Genomic DNA, 11,984 nt, shown 5'->3' with positions numbered 1-11,984 from the left:
TCCAGTTTCAAAATGAGTTTCTTATATCTACCTATATTGTACTTAACAATTTGATGCGTAGTATATTTGCAAACAAATAAAACTCGGAGTACGAGTTATCGATCCACAGGGAAGTGGTTGTATCAAGCACTAGTTACTAATTTATTCATTAGAGCTAATCCTAACAATTGTTTGGATGATTGATTGCATAAAATAATTAAAATAAAGAAGAGATTCAGGGTTTTGAAAACAATTAGAGAGAAGATGAGATTCCTGAGATTCAAGTATTTAATCACCTAGTTCCAAATCTTAAGGACAATATTAAAATCTAGGTTTAACAAGTGTGAGGATGCAAGGTGGTATAGAGCTACTACCATCTCTCGATGCGCAATAATCAAGAATTAAACTCCCTAACAAGATTACCCTTTCTCAAGGTGCAACAGTTAGGTGCAATTGTGTGTGCCCTAAATTATGCCCAACTCTCGTTGTGACACAAAGATAGCAAACGAAATAAGTAACTATGGCCCCTAATTACAAGCATCAAACAATAAAATCAAAATTCCAACACAAGTATTAAACCCAAATAATAATTTATTAAAGAAAGTGAGAGCTCAGACACATAGGTTCATAAACACTTTTACCCTAGAATCTCTCAGGAATTTAGCCAAGCATGGCGAAATTATACATAGCAAATATTAATAAAGAAAATACAAATTATCAAAAGAGTACAAGAATGAACCAGACGATTCTCTCGAATCTCCCTAGTCTTCTTCTTGCTTCCCAAGACAACTTGCGGCTCTTGATTTCTCTCTGTCTTGTCTCTAAAGACCTCTAAATGTCTATTAGAGCTGAGAAAGGTGAGATTTTATAGTGAGAGTCAAGTCGAGGCGAAATAGGAATTTCTTCTTTCTTTTAGAAATTGTCGCCGCTAATATTTCTTTAGAAATTTCTACCCTTATGATTGGGAAATAATTGCTTCTCCTTTTGATTTTGGAATGTTGCTGCATGTATTGAAATTTGGAGAACGCCGCCCCCTTTTGTAATTAGCCGATTCCCTTTCTTTGCAAAATTCGCACGGTTCGACGCGTCGAGCTTAATTGTTCCGAAATTAAATGACGTATTGCCAAATTTTGACGTGTCGAGTTTTCTGTGCTCTAATCTTGTCCATTTTGGCTCCAAACTCGCCCTAGAACTTCCCTTGATCATAGAATTGAACTACAATGGTTCCAAAACACTAACGAACACCGTAAAACATTCAAAACAAGTGTGAACCATAATTAAATAATAAAATAAATGATTATGCAATTAAATTACCAAAACTATGAACTCAAGCCTAACAATTATAGATAAATCAATACTAAAAATGTGCACAATTAGGTGCACATCACCCCCCCCCCCCCTCCCAACCCACACACACACACACACTTAAGCATTTGCTTGTCCTCAAGCAAAAACCAAGAAATAAATCATAAGTCAAAACATACAAATTACTCCTACTCTCTCTTGCACAACCTTGCAAACCACCAACCAACTCACTGCAAAATAACAGGCTTCAAGAATCAAATTAGTTTGGCACATAAGACTCATTCTCAAGCCAATAACCAAGCACCAAGAATTTAAAGTACGTGAGGATCAAGTGTGCACAAGTACTCAGTTGAGATTATGCAAGGCACGGCTCATGAATGAGATCGCATAGGCTTGCCCTTCATACTCCCCTAGATCAAATCTAAGAATGCATGCTAAGATCAAATAGGACTTTATTTAGCTTGTAATGGGGCTAGGGGCGATGGCTAACAAAGAAGTGGTATGAAAAAGTTAATCAAAAATAGAGAATGTCACAATTTATCTAAACTTTTTAAAATTTGGAAGAGATGAGATAATCATAATTTCAATGAGCAAATTTCTTTTAACAACTTAGCAACTTTTTGGGGGGTCAAAACTCAAAAAACTTTCAAACATTCTCTTTTTTTTTTTTAATTTCTTTTCTTTTCTTTTCTCTTCTTTTCTTTGATTCTTTTCTTTGGATTACTTTTGGATTCAGCAAAATAATTTTAATCCAATTATTCATGACCCCCACACTTGAACATTTGCAAGGTTGAAAAAATGGCTAGGCCCCTGGGGACCGCCTAGCGCCTAGGCGCCAATAATCGGCGCCTATGCCCGATTTTTGCAGCACTGAACATTTGTAATATCAGCTGCTTTTTGGCACAACTCCATAAAACTCTTCTTACAGAAATAATAAAGATAAAAGTTTCATTCTCTTAAAGGATGGAAGGGAAATATTTGGCCAAGGGCTAAGGGTTTAATAATAGGGGTAAATCAAAGAAAAACAATCACAATGAGGGGATAAGTGCTTAGCACTTATTTAAACAAACAAAAGGCACAATGGGGACACAAAGGATAAAACATAGTATGGACAGGTTTAAAGGCTCTGGCTAAACAAAAATGGCCTAAATCACTTCAAAACATGCAATACTTAGACATCACTTTGGGAGTAATGAGGCATGTTTTAGCAAAACACCCATGACCGGAATCTCACATAAGCCTTCACTAGCAATGCATAACACAAGATCAAAAATTAATCCAATTATTAAGTGGTTAACAAAGCTATTGGCAGGGGAAAAGATCAATTATGTGTTACACCTCAAATCATCAATCACAAATTGAGATGCAACAAGTACCACTAAAACAAACCACAAACCAACAAGAGAGAGTAATTGTAACTGCATGTTGAGACAAGTAACTTATTCACCAACAAAGCATATGAGTCATCCAAGCAAAAGCAAAAAAAAAAATTAATTTTAAAATTATCCCCAAATTAATGACTCATCCCCCACACTTAAAATTTTGCATTGTCCCTGATGCAAAACAAAAGAGAGGAGAACAAGAGAAAAGAAAAATCTAAAATAAGACGAACTAAAAAGCAATAAAACTAAAATAATACGAAACTAGAAAGCACTAAAACTAAACTAGAAAGCAATAAATATGAAAGCAATAAAAGATAACATGGGGTGCCTCCCATGAAGCGCTAATTTTAACGTCGTTAGCTCGACGTTACCTCTTTAGCCATCAAGTGATTGGAGAAGAAAAATCCCACTTTTCCTATCCACTTTGAATTTAAGATATTTCTCCAAGTGATAGTCGTTGATGAATTCCTTCAAGCTCAACTCTACCACCGCAAAAATCATGATTGCACATTTCTTCAAATCAAGTATCATGCTCATTCCTTCTTCAAAACCATTCTTGATCCATAAATCAAACAAGTATTTCTTTTTAAACTTTGGATCTAGATAGTACCCATGAACTTGATCATTTTCTTGGCCTCAACTTCTTTTCTCTTCTTCATTTTCCTTTTCATTGGCAAATAAGGGGAATCTTGGATCCTCTTCGTGAACCAATAAGAAGGAAGAATCTTTGGACATGAAAATTGGCCAATGCGGGCCTCCACTTTCAATAACATTGACACCTCCCGATTCCCAAATTATTCTAAAGTCCTCATTAATGGGAGTGTCATCTAATGAAGGACATTCCTCATTTTTGCCACAGATTTCCTCATTCTTGAGCTCTTCTTCACTTTGACCATCTTCAAGTTGTTCCTTATCACCATCCCCTTGCAACTCTACATTTTCTCCCCAGTTTGGTGTCTCCATCTCAATGCACTCCTCAATAACCTCATCATCGTCATTTTCAAGGTCCTCACCATCCTTTTTATTTATTAAAAATTCATGACCTTCATTTGGCAAAAGCAACTCTTATAGAACCTCTCCCTTAAATGAATCTTGAAGTGGCTCTTGAATTGTCAAATCTTGCCATTGAGCTCTCTTGTTATCCATTTGAGCGTTTTGCTCCGTTATTTTATTGTGCATTTGCCTAATGAGGCAATTTTCTGCCGCATGAGGTCCTCCACATATGAAACACCATAAGGGTTGCGAAGTCGGTAATGTGCCTCCTTGATTAGTAGCTTGACTCATGTTGGCACTAAAATTCTTGAGTAGGTTGTTGAGGAACATGGTTGGTGGGGTGGAATATGTAGCAATTCTCCACCACGTGATTCCCACCACAAAAGGAACACCAATGGGGTTGTGATATGGATGAATGAGATGAGCTATCTTGAAAATATTCTTGACTTGAGTTGGGGAAATTTGCGAAAGGGAATTGTTGTTCCATTCCTCCATATTCTTGATTCATATTCTAACTCATCTCATAACCCTGAGAAGGAGGGTAGAATGATGGCATAGTTGCTTGAAATTCATATCCATCCATAAACTAAATCACACTCAAAACAAGGAACTTATTATGGCTTAGCAAAATAAAATAAAATAAAAAATAAAAATGGACTAGTCTCCTAGAATAAAGTTTTCACTAATGTTAATACTGAACGCCACTTCCCCGGCAACGGCGCCAATTTGATGCGTAGTATATTTGCAAACAAATAAAACTCAGAGTACGAGTTATCGATCCACAGGGAAGTGGTTGTATCCAGCACTAGTTACTAATTTATTCATTAGAACTAATCCTAACAATTGTTTGGATGATTGATTGCATAAAATAATTAAAATAAAGAAGAGATTCTGGGTTTTGAAAACAATTAGAGAGAATATGAGATTCCTCGGATTCAAGTATTTAATCACCTAGTGCCAAATCTTAAGGACAATATTAAAATCTGTGTTTAACAAGTGTGAGGATGCAAGGTGGTATAGAGCTACTCTCGTAGTCACTAACACTAGTGAATTTCCACTCTCATGGCTTAAACACCCAATAAAACAAGATCAAGCATCATAAATTCCTAACTACTACCATCTCAGGATGCGCAATAATCAAGAATTAAACTCCCTAACAAAATTACCTTTTCTCAAGGTGCAACAGTTAGGTTCAATTGTGTGTGCCCTAAATTATGCCCAACTCTCGTTGTGACACAAAGATAGCAAACGAAACAAGTAACTATGGCCACTAATTTCAAGCATCAAACAATAAAATCACAATTGCAACACAAGTATTAAACCTAAATAATAATTTATTAAAGAAACTGAGAGCTCCGGCACATAGGTTCATAAACACTTGTACCCAAGAATCTCTAAAGAATTTAGCCAAGCATGGTTAAATTATACATAGCAAATATTAATAAAGAAATTACAAATTATCAAAAGAGTACAAGAATGAACCAGACGATTCTCTCGAATCTCCCTAGCCCTCTTCTTGCTTCCCAAGACAACTTGTGGCTCTTGATTTCACTCTGTCTTATCTCCAAAAATCTCTGAATGTCTTTTAAGGTTGAAAAAGGTGATATTTTATAGTGAGAGTCAAGTCGGGCGAAATAGGAATTTTCTTCTTTCTTTTAGAAATTGCCGCCGCTAATATTTCTTTAGAAATTTCTACCCTTATGATTGTGAAATAATTGCTTCTCCTTTTGATTTTGGAATGTTGCTGCATGTATTGAAATTTGGAGAACGCCGCCCCCTTTTGTAATTATCCGATTCCCTTTCTATTGCAAAATTCGCACGGTTCGACGCGTCGAGCTTAATTGTTCTGAAATTAAATGGCGTACTGCCAAATTTCGACGCGTCGAGTTTTCTGTGCTCCAATCTTGTCCATTTTGACTCCAAACTCGCCCTAGAACTTCCCTTGATCATAGAATTGACCTACAATGGTTCAAAAACACTAACAAACACTGTAAAACATTCAAAACAAGTGTGAATCATAAATAAATAATAAAATAAATTATAATGCAATTAAATTACCAAAACTATGAACTCAAGCCTAACAATTATAGATAAATCAATACTAAAAATGTGCACAATTAGGAGCACATCAGTATTCCAGTTTCAAAATGAGTTTCTTATATCTACATATATTGTACTTAACGCGTTGGAGTGGGTTATCAGCATTATTCGCTGACGGTTTTTACACCGTATGTTTTTCAGGTACGGACCAAATATTGCCGGAAAAATGTAATTCTTTTAAAATTACTTATTTATAAGGGCAAAATGGTCATTTAACGTCATTTCTTCTTCTTTTTCTTGCGTCTGCGGAAAAGCAAATCCCCGGCAACCACTGGAAAAGTAAAACCCAGACAACCCACCGGAAAACCCACCTTCATTCAAAGGGAAAACAAAACCCAAGCAAAATAAACACCAAAATTGAAAATCTTTATAGTTATAAACTTAATTTGGACTACCAAAAATTAAAAAAAAAAAATCTTTTATTTCACTGTATTTTCCTCAAGATTCCTGTTTTTCCTCTCAATTTTCCCTCCGAAGAAAAATAGCAATGGTAGTGTTGGGGTTTTGTGAACCTTAGGAGAGACATCACGCTAACCTAACCTCCTGTTTTAATTATTTCTTCTTTATTTAAAAAAAATAGTTTTAATTATTTCTTAATACTCCATTTTTAACTGCGTTTTGGTGATCCGGTCGTCTCCATGGTGTCGCGGGACGAGTTCGGAGCACAGGAAGAGGTTCTCCGTGGAACAGCGGACGACGATGGACTCGGCGGTGCAGTTGTCGTAGATCTGCGACTGGAGATGCTTCTGGGACAGCGCGTTGGCGACGTGCACATGCTGGTCGCAGAAGGGGGAAAAAAGGCGCTGGACTGGTTTCTTTCTCTTTCATCGAAACACTGAATCGCGCCTTTCATCGGAACCTTTTCAAGTGCGGTTGAGAAGGGATCAAAATCCTTCCTCTGGTGGCACGGTGAGAATGCCTCCTTAATCCTTTGCTTCGGCGATCGCGGAGAGTCCGACGGTTTCCTCTCGTACTGCAACCTCGGTGACGGCTTCAACGGCTTAATCTTGTTGTCGTCGAACAGTTCATCCACCGCAGAGAAAGAGGATTTCTCTAACTGCCCACTAAACTCAAAAGCGAACTCGTCATCATGGTTATAATCATCATCATCATCGTCTTTGGGCTTCGGATTTCTGGGCTCCTCTCTGCAATCAAACAAAACTCCCAAGAAACCAGTCCGACGCGTTTTTTCACTTGCAATGACGGTTTTGCCCTCATCACAAATAAATTCAAAACATTTTATGTTTTTCGGCCAAAATTGGCCGGCAATTTGGCCGGCAGGACCAAATCTGCTAATAATTGCGTAGTTAAAGGTTTAAATTGAGAGTTTTGAAAGTCACGTACTCAAATTATCAGTACACTAATAGTCACAGGACCAAAAGTGCAATTTGTTCTTATCGTTTATGGTTGTTTGGTTAGTTTAGCCTGTGCATCTAGGTTCTCAAACCTAGATGTGGCATAGCACCCCGACTCTTATGGATAGTTTATGCTCTGTTTAGGATGATTAATGATAGTTTGCGTTATTTATATAATCTTTAATTATTTTAAAAATTAGGGGTGTTACATTGTCATTATGTGTTTGGATGTGTCTGGACATGGTTTCGGGTTCCACGAGAAACCCCGAGACCAAAAAGTTGCCTGAGTATCAGTGGGGGGTAGGTGGGGGCACGGGTACCCGCCACCTACCCGCTGCCCGAGAACACTGTTCCAGCGGGCAGCCGGCGGGTGGCTGGCGGGTGGTCCTCCACCCGCCACCTACCCGCTGGAATCTGTTGGTGCGTCGTGATGTTTTTCCCCGTTTGTTGTTTCTCCGTGTTCCGTTGTGTCCCGTTGTACCCTGTCTATCGTGTATGAGTCTCGTTTGTTGTTTTGAATACCGTTCTAGGAATTTATGTGTAGTGTCTGTCGTTGTTATTATGTCCTGATTGGTATTGATTGATTATGTGTTGCTTGATTGAATGATGATGAGTATCGTGGTCATTGCGCAATGGCCGATGTGACTGATGATGACGATGATGAGATTGTGATTGGTGGAAATGAATTGTTGGTGGTTGGCACTACGAGTGCTCGGTCATTGTACTAAAGGTACAGGCCTAGTGGTTACTGTGCTAAAGGCACAAACCCACCTTCGACTAGCTTGCCATTGAGCATGGGTCAGGTTATAAGTGTTGCGTTGTCATGTCAGGGCTATATGTAACACCCCTTGTTACGATCCCTAAAATCAATTAAATCATTTAGCCAATTACCCAAAAGAAGGAATTAAATCACAATAATTAATTAGGAAAGGCCCACCATAGTCCATGGACCCTTATCCCTAAACCCAACCCTTAGTCCCAAAAGGAATAGAATTAGCAAGCCGATAATATTAGTTCCTAATTAGGACTCCTAAATATATAAATAGGGGACTTAAGAGGCACCTAGAAACCCCCCACCATAGTAACGTCCCACCACCCCAAAGAGCTCCAAGAATTCCCTTAGAAGAAATCAAGAAAGCAAGAAAGCTTAAAGAAAGACCCTTCGTAGCCAAAGAATTAATTAAGGCTAAGAGGTAACCCATGTCTCAACAAAACCTATTTTCATAGCTATGATTTCCCCGTAGGATTTCCCCATATTATTGTGTATTGATGATTTGTATTATTATTGATGATTAATGGGATAATTCCATGGGTGATCTTGATGATGAGAGGTTCTTGATAATTAAGGTGTTCTTGATGATTATATGACATTCTTGATGATTGTATGATGTTCTTGATGATTGTAGGATGTTCTTGATGTTTATGTGATATTCTTACCGAATCTTGAGATTAGAAGATGAATTGTGTCCTTGTTGATTTAACAATGATTAGAACCCTAGGTTGTATCGTATGGAATTATTCTTGGTATATTGGGCGGGAATTCGCATGATTGGGTGTTGATTATGTTTAGAAAAGCATGATAGGTTATGTGCCATACGTTTCTTGAATTTGATCCGTTAATTGTCTACGTGTGTTATCAATTGCGTTTAAAAATGTCTAAGCATGGTTTCGGGTTCCACAAAGGTTCCCGGGCCGTTTTTGTGATGAAAGAGTCAGTGGGGGGTAGGTGGGGGTAGGGGACCCGCCACCTACCCGCGGCCTTCTTGGGCAACGCCGGCAGCGGGCAGCCGGCGGGCGGGCAGCTGCCCGCCGGGCACCCGCTGGCCGAAGTTGCTATCGCCGGCGGGTGACCCCTCACCCACCAGCTACCCGCTGGTTTGGACCCCAATTTGTGATTTCGGCTTCCCCGTTTGATGTTTCCCCGACCCCCGTGGTGTCCCAACGGACTCCGTCTATCGTGCCAATGTCTAGTTTGATTTTCGGGTACCGTTCGTAGGTCGTATGAGTCTTGTATATTGCATGCTAGTTGAATTGGTATCCCGTTGACCTAGGTGAAAGAAGTATGAATCCCTTAGGACTATTCTTAGTATGTGAAGGATCACGCATAGGTTTTGTTATACGTTTTCTCCCCCTTCCCAATGTGTAAATGTGGGTTGCATGTGCTTGCTATATGTTATGTGTGCATGTTACCCCGACTTGGTTGAGATCAATCGGGCTATACGGACAGTCGGGTGGGCTGAGAACCATACCGGCTGTTAACCAGGCTGGTAGAGACCGGTCAGGTATATAAATATTATATAGGACTAAGATCCACTATACGGGCAGTTGAATGGGTTGAGAACCATCCCAACTGTTAACCAGGCTGGTAGAGACCGGTCAGGTATATAAATATTATATAGGACAAAGGTCCACTATACGGGCAGTTGAATGGGTTGAGAACCATCCCAACTGTTAACCATGCTGGTAAAGACCGGTCAGGTATATAAATATTATATAGAGCTGCGGCTCATCGGTCGGTTGCGATCGACCCCTCCGTGCTGTGAGACGGGGCAGGGTGCTGCGGGGCCGTGTCAGAGCTATATGCGCTGACCCTCATGTATGGGCATGCGATTGGTCCTGTGGCGCCAACAAAGTGTGCTATGTGATGAAGTATGGATGAGTTGTTGTTATGAGTATCTCGGGGATGAGACAATGGGGTTGTACCGGGGATCGTATATGTTGGGTTATGATTTTTAACTGTGCTTATCTTTTCTGTCTTGCCTGTTGTAAACTGTATATGCTTGGTATAACTGCTGTCTGTGCTTAGCCCTATCTGTTGAGTCTATCCCTGTTTCAAAAGCTAGAGTTCGTAGGAGATATCTTTATGTTCAAAATGGTTTTCATATATATATATATATATATATATATTGTATTTCAACGCGTTGGAGTGGGTTACCAGCATCTCTCGCTGAACAGATATATTTGGCTTTCAGGCACAGACGTGTAGATCACTGGAGCGCGCTAGAAGCTTGGGCGTAGCTTAGATAGTTTTCCCTTTCGGCCTGCGTGCCATGATTTAGTATTGATACTGATTTAGGATATTAGTTAGTTAGCCTGTGCATCTGAGTTCTCTAGCTCAGGTGTGGCATAGCACCCCGTACTCTGGTATTATGTTTTGGGATTTAATGAGATTTCACCTTTATTTTACAAGTTTTAAATATCTTGAAAATCTGGGGTGTTACAGTTGGTATCAGAGCCAAAGTTGACCCTAGGACAAGACTCTTAAGACCAGACTTTAGGACAACAGGCTCGAACTCTAAGTATTTAGGAACATAGGATTCAGGAATCTTAGGACACGCGGTGAGACTGTGAAACCTACACATAATCTCCCTTACCTGGAGAAAACTTTCCCCCGTTATCACAAAAAGGGACATCAAGCCCCAATTTAACGTTCTTATAAACATTGACCCAGGAAGACGACAACATGGCACCCAACAGAAGATAATCAAGGACTCCAGAACCCGCTGCGCACGACCCCCTAACCCAAACGCTACAACAACTAACACAAGTCGCCCAAGCGCTAAGCGACGTGGCTCTCCGCAACGACAGGCCCCCACCACCTCCATCAAGCGCAAACGCGGACTTCGCCCGACAAGTCTCTAACCAGCGACCACCCACGTTCTCAGGAGAAGAGGATCCCATAATCCTGGAGGAATGGATCCGTACCCTTGACAAAATTCTCGGGTTAGTGGAATGCCCAGAAGAACGCCGCGTGGAGATAGCGTCGTTCTACTTCGGACACGAGGCTGATCTCTGGTGGATCCACGAGGGTCCCACTTACCAACAAGAACCAGGGTTCAACTGAGAACAACTCAAAACGCGACTACGAGAGCGATTCTATCCAACACACGTGAGGGCATCCATATACGAGGAGTTTCTCCATCTGAAACAAGGGGCAGCCACCGTCATGGAATACCTGTTAGGAATAAAGTGTAATGGTTTTGATATGCCAAATTTGTATTTGTAGATCCCCCAATTTTATCTCTTAGGTCTAGTAGAGTCTTAGACCATGATCGGGAAATTATTTAATTATGAAAAGAGAAAAACAGAGGAAAATGGATGAAAATAGAAGAAGAAGATATAAAGCCGAAAATCAAGAATTTGTCTGGAGAAAATGGCAAATTGAAGAAGAAGATGAATGATACAATATTCACGTCGCTACTACTCAAAGAAGATATCCCAGAAGAATTTTCGTGAAGAAAATTAATATTGGAAGAATGCATGAAATTGACTTGGAGATCAAGCATCTATAGAAAGAAAGAAGTACATCAAATGTGATTGGAAATTTAATCAAAAGCTGTACGAATGAAGTGGATGATGCTTGATATATTATCCGAAATGGCTTAAGTTCGAAACTTACCATTAATAATTTTACAAGGTAAAATTTGAGAAGTCAAATTAAATTAATCTGATGGAGTTGGGCGCTAGTTTGGCTTTGGGCGCCGATTACAAGTGGAAATTGGGAAGCAATTTCACTTGGGTGGCAATTGAGATGCAATTTCATAGAAATTGGAATTGGGAGCTAGTTCGAAGCAATTGAAATTGGGAGCCAGTTTCTGAGAAATTTCACTTGGGTGGCAATTGAGCTGCAATTTCATAGAAATTGGAATTGGGAGCTAGTTCGAAGCAATTGAAATTGGGAGCCAGTTTCTGAGAAATTGAAATAAATTGAAATTGGGAGCAAGTTTCACATGGGAATCAATTCAAGATGGGAGCCAATGTAGAATTGAAATTTTCAAGATGGGAGCCAATGTAGAATTGAAATTGGGAGCCAATTGAGGTTGTAGTATGGGAGCAAGTTTCACATGGGAATCAATTCAAGATGGGAGCC

This window comes from Ipomoea nil, unplaced genomic scaffold (genome assembly GCF_001879475.1).
Source record: "Ipomoea nil cultivar Tokyo-kokei standard unplaced genomic scaffold, Asagao_1.1 scaffold1420, whole genome shotgun sequence".
Classification (NCBI taxonomy): Eukaryota; Viridiplantae; Streptophyta; class Magnoliopsida; order Solanales; family Convolvulaceae; genus Ipomoea; species Ipomoea nil.
Note: the sequence above shows the minus strand (reverse complement) of the source record.